At 38.7% G+C, this 15,457-nt stretch overlaps 1 protein-coding gene across 1 annotated transcript in view; it reads right to left on the reverse strand.

Moving 5' to 3' along the window:
* Window positions 1-15,457, reverse strand: part of LOC127663512 (vascular endothelial growth factor receptor kdr-like) — a 63,640-nt gene that overhangs the window by 47,583 nt on the left and 600 nt on the right. The window lies entirely within an intron of this gene.

Consider the following 15,457-nt stretch of genomic DNA (forward strand, 5'->3'; position numbering starts at 1 on the left):
TCAGTAGATTAGAAGAAAGTTTAGAAAAAGACTTTGGTTTTAAAAAAAACTGACTTTGGAGTGCTGCTTGCTTAAAGGGCCTCATTCAGTTGATGCTTGCTGAAAGGGCCTAATTCAGTAGAAAATCACTGGAGGTACTCTTTGGTTGTTTTGAACAGAGATGGTTTAGCTGAGACTGACCACTTGTATTAAAATTATTGGGATAAATTGAAACACCCCGGCTGCCTCCGAAACCAAAGGTAGCTGTCTTGTTGCCTCATTGCCCTATCAGTCAATGACTCAACAGACAGCGTTTGTGTACAAAGATTCCTCCAGAAACTAGTTTCAGACAGGCTGCTGAGGCAGCATAACCTCACATCGTTGCTAGGATACCAGCAACTGATCATTGCCATCTGGTGTCCACTAAAGGTAACGTGTCTGCATCTTTGTGGTTCGGTTGGACTGAATGCTCCAATAATCTAGAGAGTTTTGGCGATAACCAATTGTCCAGTTGAAGTCAGAAGTTAACATACATCATAGCCAAATACATTTAAACGTTTTTCACAATTCCTGACATTTAATCAGAGAAAACATTCCATGTCTTGTGTCAGTTAGAATCACTACTTTATTTAAAAAATGTGAAATGTTATAATAATAGTAGAGAGAATTATTTATTTCAGCTTTAATTTTTTTCATCACATTCCCAGTGGGTCAGACGTTTACATACTCTTTGTTAGTATTTGGTAGCATTGCCTTTAAATTGTTTAACTTGGGTAAAACATTTTGGGTAGCCTTCCACAAGCTTCTCACAATAGGTTGCTGGAATATTGGCCAATTTCTCCAGAACTGGTGTAACTGAGTTAGGTTTGTAGGCCTCCTTGCTCGCACACACTTTTTCAGCTCTGCCCACAGACTTTCAATCGGCTTGAGGTCAGGGCTTTGTGATGGCCAGTCCAATACATTGACTTTGTTGTCTTGAGCCATTTTGCCACAAATTTGGAGGTATGCTTGGGGTAATTTTCTATTTGTAAGTACCATTTGCGACTGAGCTTTAACTTCCTGGCTGATGTCTTGAGATGTTTCTTCAATATATCCACATCATTTTCTTTCCTCATGATGCCATTTATTTTGTGAAGTGCACCAGTCCCTCCTGCAGCAAAGCACCCCCACAACATGATAATGCCACCCCCATGCTTCATGGCTGGGATGGTGTTCTTCAGCTTGCAAGTCTCACCCTTTTTCCTCCAAACGTAAAGATTATCATTATGGCCAAACCAGGGGTCGGCAACCTTTTTTTGAGTGCCATTTTTTTTCCCTGCCATTTTATGAACTTAGTGTATGCAAACTTCTGACCACCTGGAGTTGTGATATAGTCAATTAAAAGTGAAACAATCTGTCTGTTAACGATTGTTGGAAATTGTTGGATTGGTCAAAAAATTTGTTTTAACTACTTCAACCTAAGTGTATGTAAACTTCTGACTTCAACTGTATATTTAATAACTACAATACTACATTCTCGCTAGAAATTTAATCAAAAGTTGGAACAAGTTAATAAAAATTGGCTATCAACTGCCTCTTCGGCCATCTTTTTTTTTTATTCAGCTAAACCGCTGTGAATCTGCACGCACAGGATTGTGTGATTTCATAGGCAGCAAAGGATACATCTATGCTGCCTTCAAAAATCGATCAGATGAAGGTATCTTAGTAGACAGGATGTGACATAAACATAGGATTCAACATGCCTTGGTCCGTTCCTACCTCTGTGTATGGCCTCCAGAGGCAGCATTTTCCTGGTTTCACCCGCAGCCCCAATATGGTAGTGAAGGAAAGGAAGTCCCACCCTACAGGTTAAAAAGCCAATCACCTTTTCGATAGAGACATTACCTGTCAGTCAACTCAAGAATGTGCATGTGTGTTAGCTGGCAGACTGATCTCACAGTGAAATCTGAAACAGTTGGTTGACTTTCTTTAGCTGAAATCAGTCTGTGCTAACCAAAATGGGAAACACTGCCCCCAGTGGCCACATTTTTGAGTAAAATTTCCACAGAGGGGAGCATAAGGCAAGTTGTGAAACAAGTTTTTTTTTTTCAGCTCTACTGGCTGTATTACAGTGAAGAGGAATGCATATTTTATAAACTGTACCCCCAGCTCTACTGGCTGTATTACAGTGAAGAGGAATGCATATTTTATAAATTGTACCCCCAACCAAAACCCAATACCAAACCTAATGATCAGTGAGGTAAAAATGTCACATTAGACGGAAAAATGCAACCTCCGATTTGCACTCGTCACTGATTTTAAAAACATGATTACTTTCTGGTTTTAATGCAGGATCTGAACCCAGGTCTCACACACTGACAATGCAATGTGCTTTTGGTCACGCCACAGGGGAAGGTAAACATGCTGGAACTGATGTAAAAATGTCTGATGGGAGACGGTGCTTTTCATTGAGTCAGCATAATGTGGCCAATCTTAAGGTACCGGGACTCTCAGAAACAACATACCGATTTATAATACAATAAAACAATACAATATAATACAATACAACTTTATTGTCAACCATAATTGAAATTTGTCTTCGACCACACCTGCAAAATTTTCAACAAATATTAAATACAATTTAACATTTATAAAAACAGTGAAAATAATTCTAATAAAATTAATACTGTCTGTCTTTCACCTTTACTTACATAGACATACATTTATTAAACATATTTACTATACATTAAACAACGTAATTATAATCAGTTATTGAATATAAAAATATATAAATAATCCAACACACTTCTGATACAAAGGTCAAAAAGCCTTTATTTTACATTAGCTTGATACACACGCCCATTAATGAAGTTTAAAAACTAGACTGCACACTAATGCATTGTGGCAACATAGCCTGCCTCAGATTGTGTCAGGGTAGGAATAGACAAAAGGTGTATCCTAATTAACTACACAGATGAGCAAGTCCAAAATTTTAAAGGGGACTCATCTTCATTTAATAAAGTGCTCTAACACAGCCAAAAAAAAGTATACAAACATTATATAAATGTAACCATTTGAAGAAAACCCATGTGTAAATTACAATAATTATTTAAAAGGAATACAAAATTCTTGAATAATCCAAGAACAATTGTGAACTTTAAATGAAAAATCCAATAGGTACTTTTGCAAAATAGAAAAAGAGACACCCACTTCCACATGAAATGAAACCTAATTTGTAAAAGCTGTGATGTGGGTATGTAATATCATTGTTATACCAGCAAAGATTTGCTGCACATTGTATAATATATAAATAAATTGTATGATATGCACATTGTTTGTCTCAAACAAACACAGTCCATCAATAAATGCTGATTTCCTAAAACTCATATATCATACAGTTTTTCAGAAACACTGTACATCTTTGTCCATTACATCAGAGTTACAAGGGGGTGTTGCACAGATTGTATTGTTACTGAATCAGAGAAAATAGTCAGAGTGAGTCAAACTTGTTTTGCCTCTTATTCTGAAACATGTGCTTACCACACAGAAGGTTCAGTCTGATAAATTGGTTGTTGATATGAAATACTATCGAAATAATATCACAGTGTGATATTCTATACTTATCCTGGCAGCCATATCACCCTACATCTCTTTCCTGGTTGCCCACTAAAGTTAAGCAGGGTTGAGCCTGGCCAGTACCTGGATGGGAGGCCTCCTGGGGAAAACCAAGGTTGCTGGAAGTGGTGTTAGGGAGGCCAGCAGGGGGTGCTCACCCTATGGTCTGTGTGGGTCCTAATGCCCCAGTATAGTGATGGGGACACTATACTGTAAAAAGGCACCATCCTTCAGATGAGATGTTAAACTGAGGTCCTGACTCTCTGTGGTTATTAAAAATCCCAGGACACTTCTTGTAAAGAGTAGGGGTGTAACCCTGGTGTCCTGGCCAAATTGGCCCCTATCTACTGTGGCATTGTATTAATCTCATCCCTGAATTGGCTACAATCTGGGATGGAGTCTGTATTCAATGTTTATTAGAGCAGGCAAGTCATTTATATTTTCATGAGACAATAAACAGCCAATGGGAAAGTGGTAACAAGGGGAAACATGGGTGTACAGTAAAGAGGCCATGTACAGATATTCCAGCCGTGATGCCTCAAGGTTGACGTCGGTGGACGGGTGTGACCTTAATCAGATCACAGAAATAAGTATGCGGAACATGATAAAGGGAAAGAGAAAACTGTCAGCAGTTACTAAATATATTGACTCACTATCGTGCGCACTGCAGCCTGCATCTGAGGTCAACAGATCATACATGTCAGGCCAGAAACACATACACAGAGCAGAACAGCATGTACAATTTCATATTTCTCACAACCACAGGATAGGGTGACCAGTTAGATGACCTAAGACATACATTTTTTCTTGCACATTCATATCTGTTTCAACCTAATCATTATGCTGTTAAAAAACATCCATGTACACATTATGAATCAACTAGCATTACATATGTCTACTCTATTTAAATTTTTTATTTTCCCTCAAATTCTCAGTCACAGATGTATGCCTGCATGCAAACCCAAGCGGAGGATCATATCCTAAAAAAAAAAAAAATATTCCCCCTGATGTCTTCACAGCTGCCCTGTTCAGCAGGGGCCCCCAGCAGCCCACTTAAGAAGAGTACTTTCTCATAAAAACCTCTTGTCTGGGTCCCTGTACACCCACATATTCCCACAGCACAGAGTCCCCCACCTGCCCCTGATGTCTGCCCAGTGCTGACCTCAGCACGGCACTTCGCCCCCTCTCCAACAGCTGTGTACTGCATTCCTCCAGCACAGAGACTGAAAAATGCCAAAAATTAGGCTTGTTGTGGTGCTTTAAGGGGCCTAGGACCTGGTTTCCATTAAAGCCTATTAAATATAAAAGACAACCATGGAAGCATGGAGCACACAGTGGTGGTGCTACATGGTTTGCAATATTTATCATGATTTGCCTCTTGCCTCGATAGGACCAAACTAAAATTCTTGTCATTTTTACAACCATGTACACTTGACCTCTCATAATTATGCAATCAGTCAATTATGGCTTTCTGAAAGATGTTTTTAGTTTTGCGAGGGAGAACAGGAGAAGATTTTAAACAAAAGCAGCTAAATTAACCTTCAAAAAAGACAATTGGTTGAAATGTTGAGTACAAGCAGTGACTGTGATTTTGCACAGTCCTGGGTCAACATCCTTGTCGGCCATCTGATTTTAGGGTTAGTTTAGGGTTAATGATAGGGTTACGTTTAGGGCTGGGGTTAAAGGCTTGTACAACATTCTTACCATCCTATAATTTCCCTCTTATTTTAGGGATAGGTTATGGTTACAGGTAGGGATAGGTTTGAAACAATGTCTTCTTTGACTGAAATGTTGAAAAAGTCACCAAAGCTGGTCACAAGCATATGTTGTGTGCTAGTGTTAAGTTTTGCTGGTGAATAACATGGCTCTGCTGGTCCACCAGCAAGACAAGCACCAAACCAGCCAAAGAACAGCATTCTGGTTAAAGTGGTATTTTGAACAGGGTTGTTATAGAATTTTACAAGTTAATAAACTCCCAAGTTTAAGTTAATAGAACTTTCAGATTTTAATTTTGTACTACACATGCATTAATTGCACTTAACTTGAAATATTGAGCAAGCTAACTTGCACATTCTGATGACACTTAACTTTAAATTTAACTCGTTGGCTGAACAAAAAAATCAACAAGTAGTCTCAACTTAAATACTTCAAGATGATGAAACCTAGCTAGTATTAAAGTAGCTAGAGTTAGCTATTACACTGAATGCTAGTGTAAAGGGAGCCAGCTGGTAGATAGCTGTGCAGTGTGTAAACCTCACTCTCCTGACCTCAAGAGGTGCACTAGCGACTGACGCTAGAGGCTGTAGCCTTTATCCTCCTTGTTAGCGCACCTGCCTCCCACACCGGAGAAGCCGGTTCGAGTCCCGTTTGGAGCAGGGCGAGCAGGGCCAGTTACAATGGTGCCGTGACCCGGATGGGAGTGAGGTTTAGGGGGGTGAGTGTAACAGGAGCCAGCTGGTAGATAGCTATGCAGCGTGTAAACCTCACTCTCCTGACCTCAAGAGGTGCACTAGCAACTAAAGCTAGAGGCTGTAGCCTTTAGCCTTCTTGTTAGCGCACCCGCCTCCAACACCAGAGACGTCGGTTCGAGTCCCGTTTGGAGGGGGGCGAGCAGGACCATTACACTAGCATGCTGAATGCATGCTGAATGTTAACTGTGACAGGGCGGAGGGCAGAGCCGGGTCGTGATTTTACACACCCGGTCCCTTATCAGGCTAATCAAGCCTCCGAGAGGGATAAAGGCCGACTGCGGACAGTGGTGCTACAGAGAGAATGTTTACGGGCAGCTGTCTGTCCTATGTGTGTGTTTGTGTCTTTTGGTTTATTTCTTCATTAAACTATTATTTATATTGTCAAGCCGGTTCTCACCTCCTCCTTTCCATTGAACTCCTTTCCAGTAACACTATGCTTTGATTAGCATAGATATTGCTCAATGAGTAAAGCAATAAAAAACTTCCTTAACTTACCTGTCCTCAGCCTAGCTCAAGCTCCACAATTCACCATAATGTTAACCCCCAAAACTCCAACATAACAGAATCTCTTAACATAACAAAACATTAAACACTAACAAGTCTACCTCCTTTACATTCATCTTCCACAAGGATACATTATATAACACTTAACTTAAAAATGTACTCTCCCTGTTGAGTGCCATGCAAAGCATGCTAGGAAATAGAAGTCCTCTGCCCAGTTTCAGTTAAATTTAAGTTCCTGTCAATTTAAAGAATCACGTAAAAAAAACAAAAACACTGAAACAATTCAGGGTACTTAAAAGGTGTCAGCTTTGTGAACTCAAAAGAGAATGTTCTAAATAATCATCGAGGTTAATATATATGAACTAATTTGTATGATTACATTTTTCCCTAATCAGAACAATTATTTTGAGAATTATGGTTTACAGTGTTGGAAGCACAAAACACTCTAGATTAAACCAAAATTATGTGTCTGTGCACTTCTGTCTATAAGTAGCAACATAATTGTCTTGACACTTCTGTAGAGCAACAACAGTTTAGCGATCATAATGTGTCATTGGTCTGCGGTGCATGCTTAAAAGCTGAATCTTGCAAAGTCAGATGATCTTTGAATTTGATATTTTGATTCAATCTGAGTCATTCAATTTACTTGTGTTCTATCCTTTGTATAGAGGAAATCCTGTCATTGCCCAGTAAGCATTGGTCATAATGTGCGGAATTCCCTACTCTGTGGCTGGTACAAGACTCTCTGTGCTTCCCGTCTACCCATGTGATGTACTGTACCAATAAAGGTGTCTCTGAGGAGAGGGCAGGAGGGAATCTTTTTAAGTCATACAGAACAATAGACATTCATTAGTAATTTAACCTTGCCACTATTTCCATTGTGATTTTGAAGCTTCACAAGTAATCAAGTATTCTTGATAGATGAAAATAAAGGAAAAGACAAACAATAGTGAATGTGTCCATTTGTTTCATTTAATTTAATTTGCTTTAATTTATCTGGCTTTGGGACCTTCTGTGCATCCACAAGCTTTTAATATGCTTTAACCATGCATGCGAGTGCACGCACTCTCTCTCTCCTCTTCGGAAAAAACCTTAAAGTGCTTAGTAGTGCAATATTCTGCTCAAAGAAAAGTGTGATGCAGTCACTCCATGTCCATTCGTGATGCTGTGTGTGCATTTGAGTGCCAAGTCTGCGAGCAAACCTTTTCAGTGATGAACTTTAGTAAAATTCCAATAGATCTTCACATCATTCGCACACTGAGGGGACACCCGAGCAAAATCAAGCAAGAGAGGAACATTTTGACTTCAGCAGTTTACAAATAACACAAAGAACACTCACACCAGTATGCAAATGTTATTCTGGTAGTAATCATTTAACAGTATCAAGCAGCCTGTTTTATTCAGTTGTTTGCTGAATGGGCTGCCAAATAAACCATTGACTAGACTCACATCATAAGCATGTAAAAAGGTTGATAATGTCCTGAGAATAAAACAAATGTTCCCACTTTGCGGCAAACATTAAAATAAGCTGTGGTAAAATAACAAGTAATGATTTTATTCAGCCTTTATTCAGTTTTATTAACATGTGATAATAAAGTAAATAATAAAGTGATAAAGTAGCAGCAAAACGTCAAGCAATCACAGAATGATCCCATCAGTTTGAATACACTTCAGAAAATTGTCCATCATTCATTGAGTGCATGAGTGCACTACTACTTCTGGGCTTAAAAGATACAACTATGCAGAACTTTTTATCTTCTCTCTTCCATCTTCTACATAACAGCTGATGTGGCCCCTGTACCAAAACAATTGCACACCTCTGCTCAGTTGAATATGTAAGACTAATACTGTAAATTGGCAAGCAGATTTCCTTGAATAACATCAAACACACAAAAATCCCCTCATCAAAATGTATAAACGTGTATGTCCTAATCTGCAGGCACATTTTCTCCAGTAGTTAAATCCATATCTTCAGAAGCGATGTAATAGGTGTGGGTGAGAAACAGATTAATATTTGTCATTTTTTGCTAGTTCTTCTCCCTGTCCAGCAGGATATGCAGAGAAGAATGTCTAGCAAAAAATTACAAATATTGATCTGTTTCTCACCCACACCTATCACATCGCTTCTGAAGATACTGTTTTAATCAATAGTCTTATGGACTACTTTTATGCTGATTTATGTGATTGTTTTTTTTTAGCTTTAAATGTTGGCACCCATTAACTTACATTGTACTGACCTACCTCTTCTAAATATCTTAATTTGTGTTCTGCAGACGAAAAGAAGTCATACATATCTGTGATGGCATGAGGGTGTGTAAATGATGAAAGAATTTTCATTTTTGGGTGAACTATCCCTTTAAGGGCTTGTCAGATCTGGATGAATTTGTCATTAAGAAGAGAGGTTTGGAAACTTTTCTAGTAATTATTATGGTGAACACCTGAAAATATCCCACAATGACTAGGGATACACCGATACCACTTTTTCTCTTCCGATCTGATATTTTTTGGAGCCCATTCAATTTAACTATTATTATAATTTGTAAACAAATAATAATTATAATAATATATTACAATAGTAATATATATTAATATATCTCAATTGTGCACACTTTGTCATAGATTCACCAGTCCCTCTTTCTTCCTCACTGCCCTCAGCGCAGGTGCGTGTAATCAGAACTCTCCATTGAGTTCTGATTACACGCACCTGCATATCATTAGTGGCTAATCAAGGACTGCATATATACCCCCCTCCCTTATTTAATTCTTATTCAAATTAAATTTAAAAAAGCTCCTCCGGTGCCGCTCTAAATGCATATTATAAGTGAACCAAACTATTGAGCATCTACATCTGCAATGTTGTTCGTGGGTAGCGCACAAATATTGTGCATCATTGTGCGCCATTCAATAATGCACTGGAGCTGCGTGTGCATTTTATATATTTACTCATAAAACACAGCCTTTTGGGATTCACAGAGCTATTGCACGTCTTCAAGTAGCTTTAAATATAATGCACATGTCATACAAACTAGTTTAATTGTGTTTTAATGGTTCGTTTATGTCATTTTTTGAGCTTAACAGTAACGAACATGACTAACACGCAGTATCGGATTTGGTTCGGTCTCATCGGACCAATACCCGATCCATTTAAAAACGTCAGTATCAGAGCCGATACGGATCTAGGTATCGGATCAGTGCATCCCTAACAGGGACATTATATATAATGCTAAAATATAAACCAAAGCAAGATCATGTGGCTCAGTGGTTGAGGCTCAGGGTTACTGACCAGAAGGTCGGGGGTTCAAATCCCAGCACCACTAAGATGCCACTGTTGGCTCCTTGAGCAAGGCACTTAACTCCAGGTTGCTCTGGGGGGATTGTCCCTGTAATAAGTGCACTGTAAGTTGCTTTGGATAAAAGCGTCTGCCAAAATGCATAAATCTATTTCATAGCTTTTAAAGTCTTGCATGGATACTTATTTCAGTGTAGTTATCAGTGTCAAAAGAATTTAGATAAATAGTTCTGTAAAGCGTGGAGGTGAGTGTGAGTGTATGTCTGTCTATGTGTGGCCCTGCGATGGACTGGCGACCTGTCCAGGGTGTCCCCCGCCTTTCGCCCAATGTTAGCTGGGATAGGCTCCAGCCACCCGCGACCCTGTACACAGGATAAGCGGTTGACGATGGATGGATGGAGTTCTGTAAAGCAGTACCGCCGCTCTTGAGTACACAGCCTGCTTAGGGCAGCAACCATGGTCGCAGAACCTTGGAGTCCTTTCAGATGGAAAAATGTATACATACAAATGATGCGATCCAAAGTGCATTTGAACAGCGGTGAAAACTTTTCTTATGATGTGTTACATTCATACGAGCAGACAGAGAAGTAGGTTTGAAATAAGTCCGGAGCGCAAGAAATAGAAATCATAATTTCTTTTTTCTAGTAAGACCTTTGATTTTAGGGCAAAAATCATATACTTAATAATTTTTTTATTGTTTTCCAGTAAAAATATCTAAAAATCCTTAAAACACGATCAATTTGATTTATCTTGTTTTAGAAACAACATTGCATAAGATATTTAGGTTTTTCAGAGAATGTATTTTTAACATGTGTAACAAAATACGTTACAAATGACATTTTACAGCATGTATTCTGCAATCTGTTGTGGAATACATTTCAAAAGTAACCAACCCTGGGCACAGAAGAGCAGTGGCGAAACACAGCTCATGTGAAGTGTTCTTCTGCAAATTGCTATTTTAGGTTTTAACCACAGATGTCGCTTGAGAGAGCACAAAGTTCCATATTGCAGCTTTAATTGAAGCATGGAAATCTTTTTGTACACAGAAGTTAAAATGGTACATGTTGCAAATTGATTAGTGACCTAGAAATAGTGCAGGATATTAAATATTTCTTATTTATATAAATTAATTATAACGTTGCTTTCCAGTATTTTCAAAGTCGTCTCAGACTTTATACATATATTTTTAGGACACAGTGGCTACTGGTTATTCTCCCTTTTATTTAATATTTTTTGGTTTTTAAATTTGACCAAACAACAGTAAAACAAATTCCCAGGATATTCTATCAGTTTTAGTCCAAATGTATTCTCATTTGGATAAATCCTTTGCAAAATTGGAGACCACCTGAGAAAAATTTGCGACTACACCTCCAACTGTGCTGCCTGCCTTCTCATTCATTGAAGTGTTCTCTTGTTCCAAGTTCCTCTGCTACAACTACTGCTCCCTGCCAAGCTGCGATGTTAAGACAACACCAATGGAGAATGCAGATTTTATTGGTTCCTGGATTGTTCTTTGGAAGTTGGAGAAGTACCCTCGGCACACATAAACACATGTTCAAAAAAATGTAATAACATGATAAATTAAACAAACAACATCTGACTATAGGCTGAGTGGTCATTTTGAACATATTTGACTGATTAGGTAAAAACAAAACTTTGAATAATGACAAATGCTGGAAATAGTCTGCATAAATAGATTTAAATCCCATAAGCTCCTGCAATATGTTCTGGAGGCCAGAGGATTTTGGCTGTAGTTCAGGCTACCTGGTGCAGGAGATTCTTCTTGAAATTGTAATATAACGCTACATGGGCAGCCACTGTGCCCTGCACATAGATCAAGCAGTCTCACACGAAAAGAAAACACACCTACAAAAAATGTATACATTTCACATCTCAAAAGCACACTGCCATGATAAACATCAACATCAATAGCACTTTTAATGTTTCATGAGAAAAAACAAAGCTTTGGTGTTGGCAATAGTAGCTCAGATTGAAAAAGAGAGAAATAAAGGCTCAGTCTGTGCACTGTCTAAACTCCTGCAACTCTACATTGCTGAGGGATGAGTGGACAGGCTTGAATTGCACTAGTCTGACCCCTATCTACTGCATTCCTCCAGACCTGCTCTGCTGCTGAGCGGCTGCAGTTGAACATTATTGTTTCTTCCAGTTTCTTTTGTGTTTGGAAACTCATATTCAATCCAGAAAAAAAAAATGTCACAAGGACATATCAGGCAGTCTTAACCCATGCTAATGTAGGAAGAAATAAAAACAAAAAAGCTTCACAGGTTAAAATATTCAGTAGGTCGAACAACACTGGACAGTCAAGTACATGTTCAACCAACAACAAGAGTTTGAAAATGTGAAATACAACCATTCTTAAGTGTAACTTAATGCACAAACAAGTATATATGCAAATAGCCTAATCAAATCTTGTGCTACTGTACAGTTATGAAATTTAAGCAGCAAGCACACATGTGCAGCAGGTCAACAAGTATTCCATGAGTGCTGCAAAGTAATGCAAAACAGAGGGTTTTCAGATGTGTTAAATTCCTGTAGTATTTATCAGATGTAGATTTGAGAACAGTGCTCTGGGCAATATCTGGATTGTTTCAAGATGTTTTATCTCTCTCTCTCTCTCTCTCTCTCTCTCTCTCTCTCTCTCTCTCTATGCAGTGACATTATTGGATATTCCTCTCACTAAAAACATACCTTTCCCTTTATTCTTTCTCATTCCTCTAAGACATTGGGTCTCAAATAAAGGGTCACGACCCAAAATTGGGTTGCAGGTTTGTTCTGAAAGGCTTGCAGAAAGCAATTCGGACATTAGTGTAACTGCTATATAATCATGCATTGTTAATATAGCAAAATAAATATCAACTTTTAAAATCGAGGAGAAAACATTTCCTATATCTTCTTGTTGATGTCAATGGCTGTGCATCCAATCAAACTCTGTATTTTCTGTCACTTGGTAGAAGCTAGCCAAATTGAGCCAGTGCCACACTAGCCGATTTTTCCAGTGATTTTATTTTTCCGGTGTGACCTTCATTTACATAATCACCGGCCAGGCGGAGGGAGACAAAGCATGCATTGACGTCTGTCAGTGGAGGTCGTTAATCACTTGACCGACGGGACTCCCTGCTGAATTAATGGCTTCAAAAACTGAAAAAGCACATCTGGCTTGCTTAAAAAAATCATTCTGTCACAGAGAAAGTCTCTTGTGTTCTCGTCAAGTGACCAATAAGCTTCTCCTTTCTGAAGAACTGACAAGACGTCAAGCTGATCTGAACGTTTTCATGGAACTCAGCTGCATTTCATCACAAATGCTTATTGTAATCCATAGTGATTCTGTCACAAGCATTTTTCTTGCATTTTTCTCCTACACTAAAATGACTGATGAACTCAAAAAGCGGCTACATAACAGTTTGTTTCTACTGAACGTAATTTCTTTAATCACTGAATGCTGCCTATGGAGTTCTTTAGCAAGTCTCGAGGGGATAAATACACAATCATGCCCTAAATTACTCTATTACAATTGTTTATACTCATGTTGTACTTCTGTTGTTATTTCAATGAGCTACAGTACATGTGACAGGGAATCAGAGAGAGAGAGTTGTGGTGAGCCAATTTGTTTGTCAACCCTCCACCATTTTTTATCGGCAAGTGTGTCATACCTCCAACTGAAGAGAGCAAGATCTCAGCAAAACAGTCTGCATGTGTAAAAGCCTCGGCCAAAATGAAATTGTTAGAGGTCTGCTAGTGTTGCGCCAGCTTTAGGTGTATGCCTTCATTAATAGGTTGTGACATGCCTTCATCTTTGAGCCATGAAAACAAAACTACTTAATGGAAAGAAATACAACTTTGTCACTGTGTTGGTTCACTGAGTAAAACCCAGCTTAGAACCACTCTTTCAAGTAACCTCTAACAGCATGTCTATTATATTTAGTCAAGATGTCTTTTACTTCTCTAAATCTGTAAACTCCACTTTACAGATTTAGTGTTGACTAGGAAACTCCTCTAGTGTTGAAGATGACCAGTGTCTCTAACTCACCTCATAGGACCTATGAGTCAGTTTCAATATGATATGCAAGGTTGAATCATTGCGAATATTACTTGAGACATATCAAACAGCCGTTTCATTCAGAGTAAATTTCACGCAATTCAACTAAATAGTTTCAAACATTTGTGATGCAAACATCTTGAATTCAGTGCCCTTTATCACAATGCACAAACCACCAAATTCTGTTAACATGAGAGAAAAGACAAACGGCTATTAAAAGATACTGGAAGCGTGTCCTGATGCCCTATTTTTGACTAATGTCTTAGCCATACTCCTACGGCATATAAAATATAATGGCATACTCTTCCGCAAACCCATTGTCTTGAGGTGGGGTGACTGACACACATTTGGAGTTGAACTGGAGTGCAAGGAGTTTGGGGAAGGAATCTTTACTCAGGTAGCGTGTCACGTTTCCGTGATCTCTACTGGCCAGAACAATACCAGGGTGCCTCCTGCATCTCCATCCACTTCCTTCATGTGTCTTTCCCACGCTCTGCATGAGGACAGCGAAGGAAATCTACTTGGAGACCTTGTAGACAAAGCTTGAAGACCCAAAATGTCAAGGGGGGAGCAGTATTTCCTCTGTTTGGAACATAGTGAGTGCTTCTGTTTGTTTGGACAGCAGGAGGAAGACCTGTATCTGTGGTGAACAACTGCAATGTCACAATGAACAATGACATCCACCTTTAACTATCCGTCTTGTATATGAGGAGATGCAGCCAGACAACCAAGCCAAGAGTCAACAATGTACTTTCTCTTGTAAATACATATTCTATTCTGTTCTAAAACTGGAGAACTGGAAATGAGCCGAACCAACCATTCACGATAAACTGTTCTGGGTGTTATTTTAAATACACCTGATATTTCAAACTCCAATGTGTTCATTCTTGGAATAACCTAAACAATTTCAGAGGATGAAAGAATGCAAGAAGTGCCCACTGAACTTCTGTTTTCTTTAACTAGCTGTGTGACCATTTAACCAAATTGACCACATTATTTGGGTCCCTGCTAATGAGAAAATGTCAGTCAAATTATTTTAACCCCAGCGGGGAAAGATGACCTCCTATGTGCTAGTTGAGTGTTATATTTGGTGCCAGATCGCAGGAGAAGCATAGACGATGTAAATTGCACTCTCAAAACCTATACAATGAAAAACAATGTTGACCTAAAAATTGTGCTTCATAGGGGAATATTTAGAATTCACTGGTTTTATCCAAGCCAAAAGCATTACTTAACATCACTTGAATACATTAGGTTAAACCAACACAACTGGGTAGATCATGTAGAAATAGCTCTTTAAGTTAACAATTGAAGGTTACCACTTTGTACAGTGAGCTACCTAACTCGACAGCATGTGCATCACAGGCGCGTTCCGAGTCAGCTGTGCCTTTGATGTCCAAAATTAGGCAATTAACAACTAGTATAGGGATTTCTCTTATGTAGGGCATTGTTGTTGCAAATTCTGCTTATATAAACAATATCTATACTGGCTAATGTAGATGATGTTTTGTCAAAATGCTAGAGTTGTGATCGTTTTGAAAGATTACTAAAAATTGGTTAAAA

The sequence above is a fragment of the Xyrauchen texanus genome, chromosome 23 (genome assembly GCF_025860055.1).
Source record: "Xyrauchen texanus isolate HMW12.3.18 chromosome 23, RBS_HiC_50CHRs, whole genome shotgun sequence".
NCBI lineage: Eukaryota > Metazoa > Chordata > Actinopteri > Cypriniformes > Catostomidae > Xyrauchen > Xyrauchen texanus.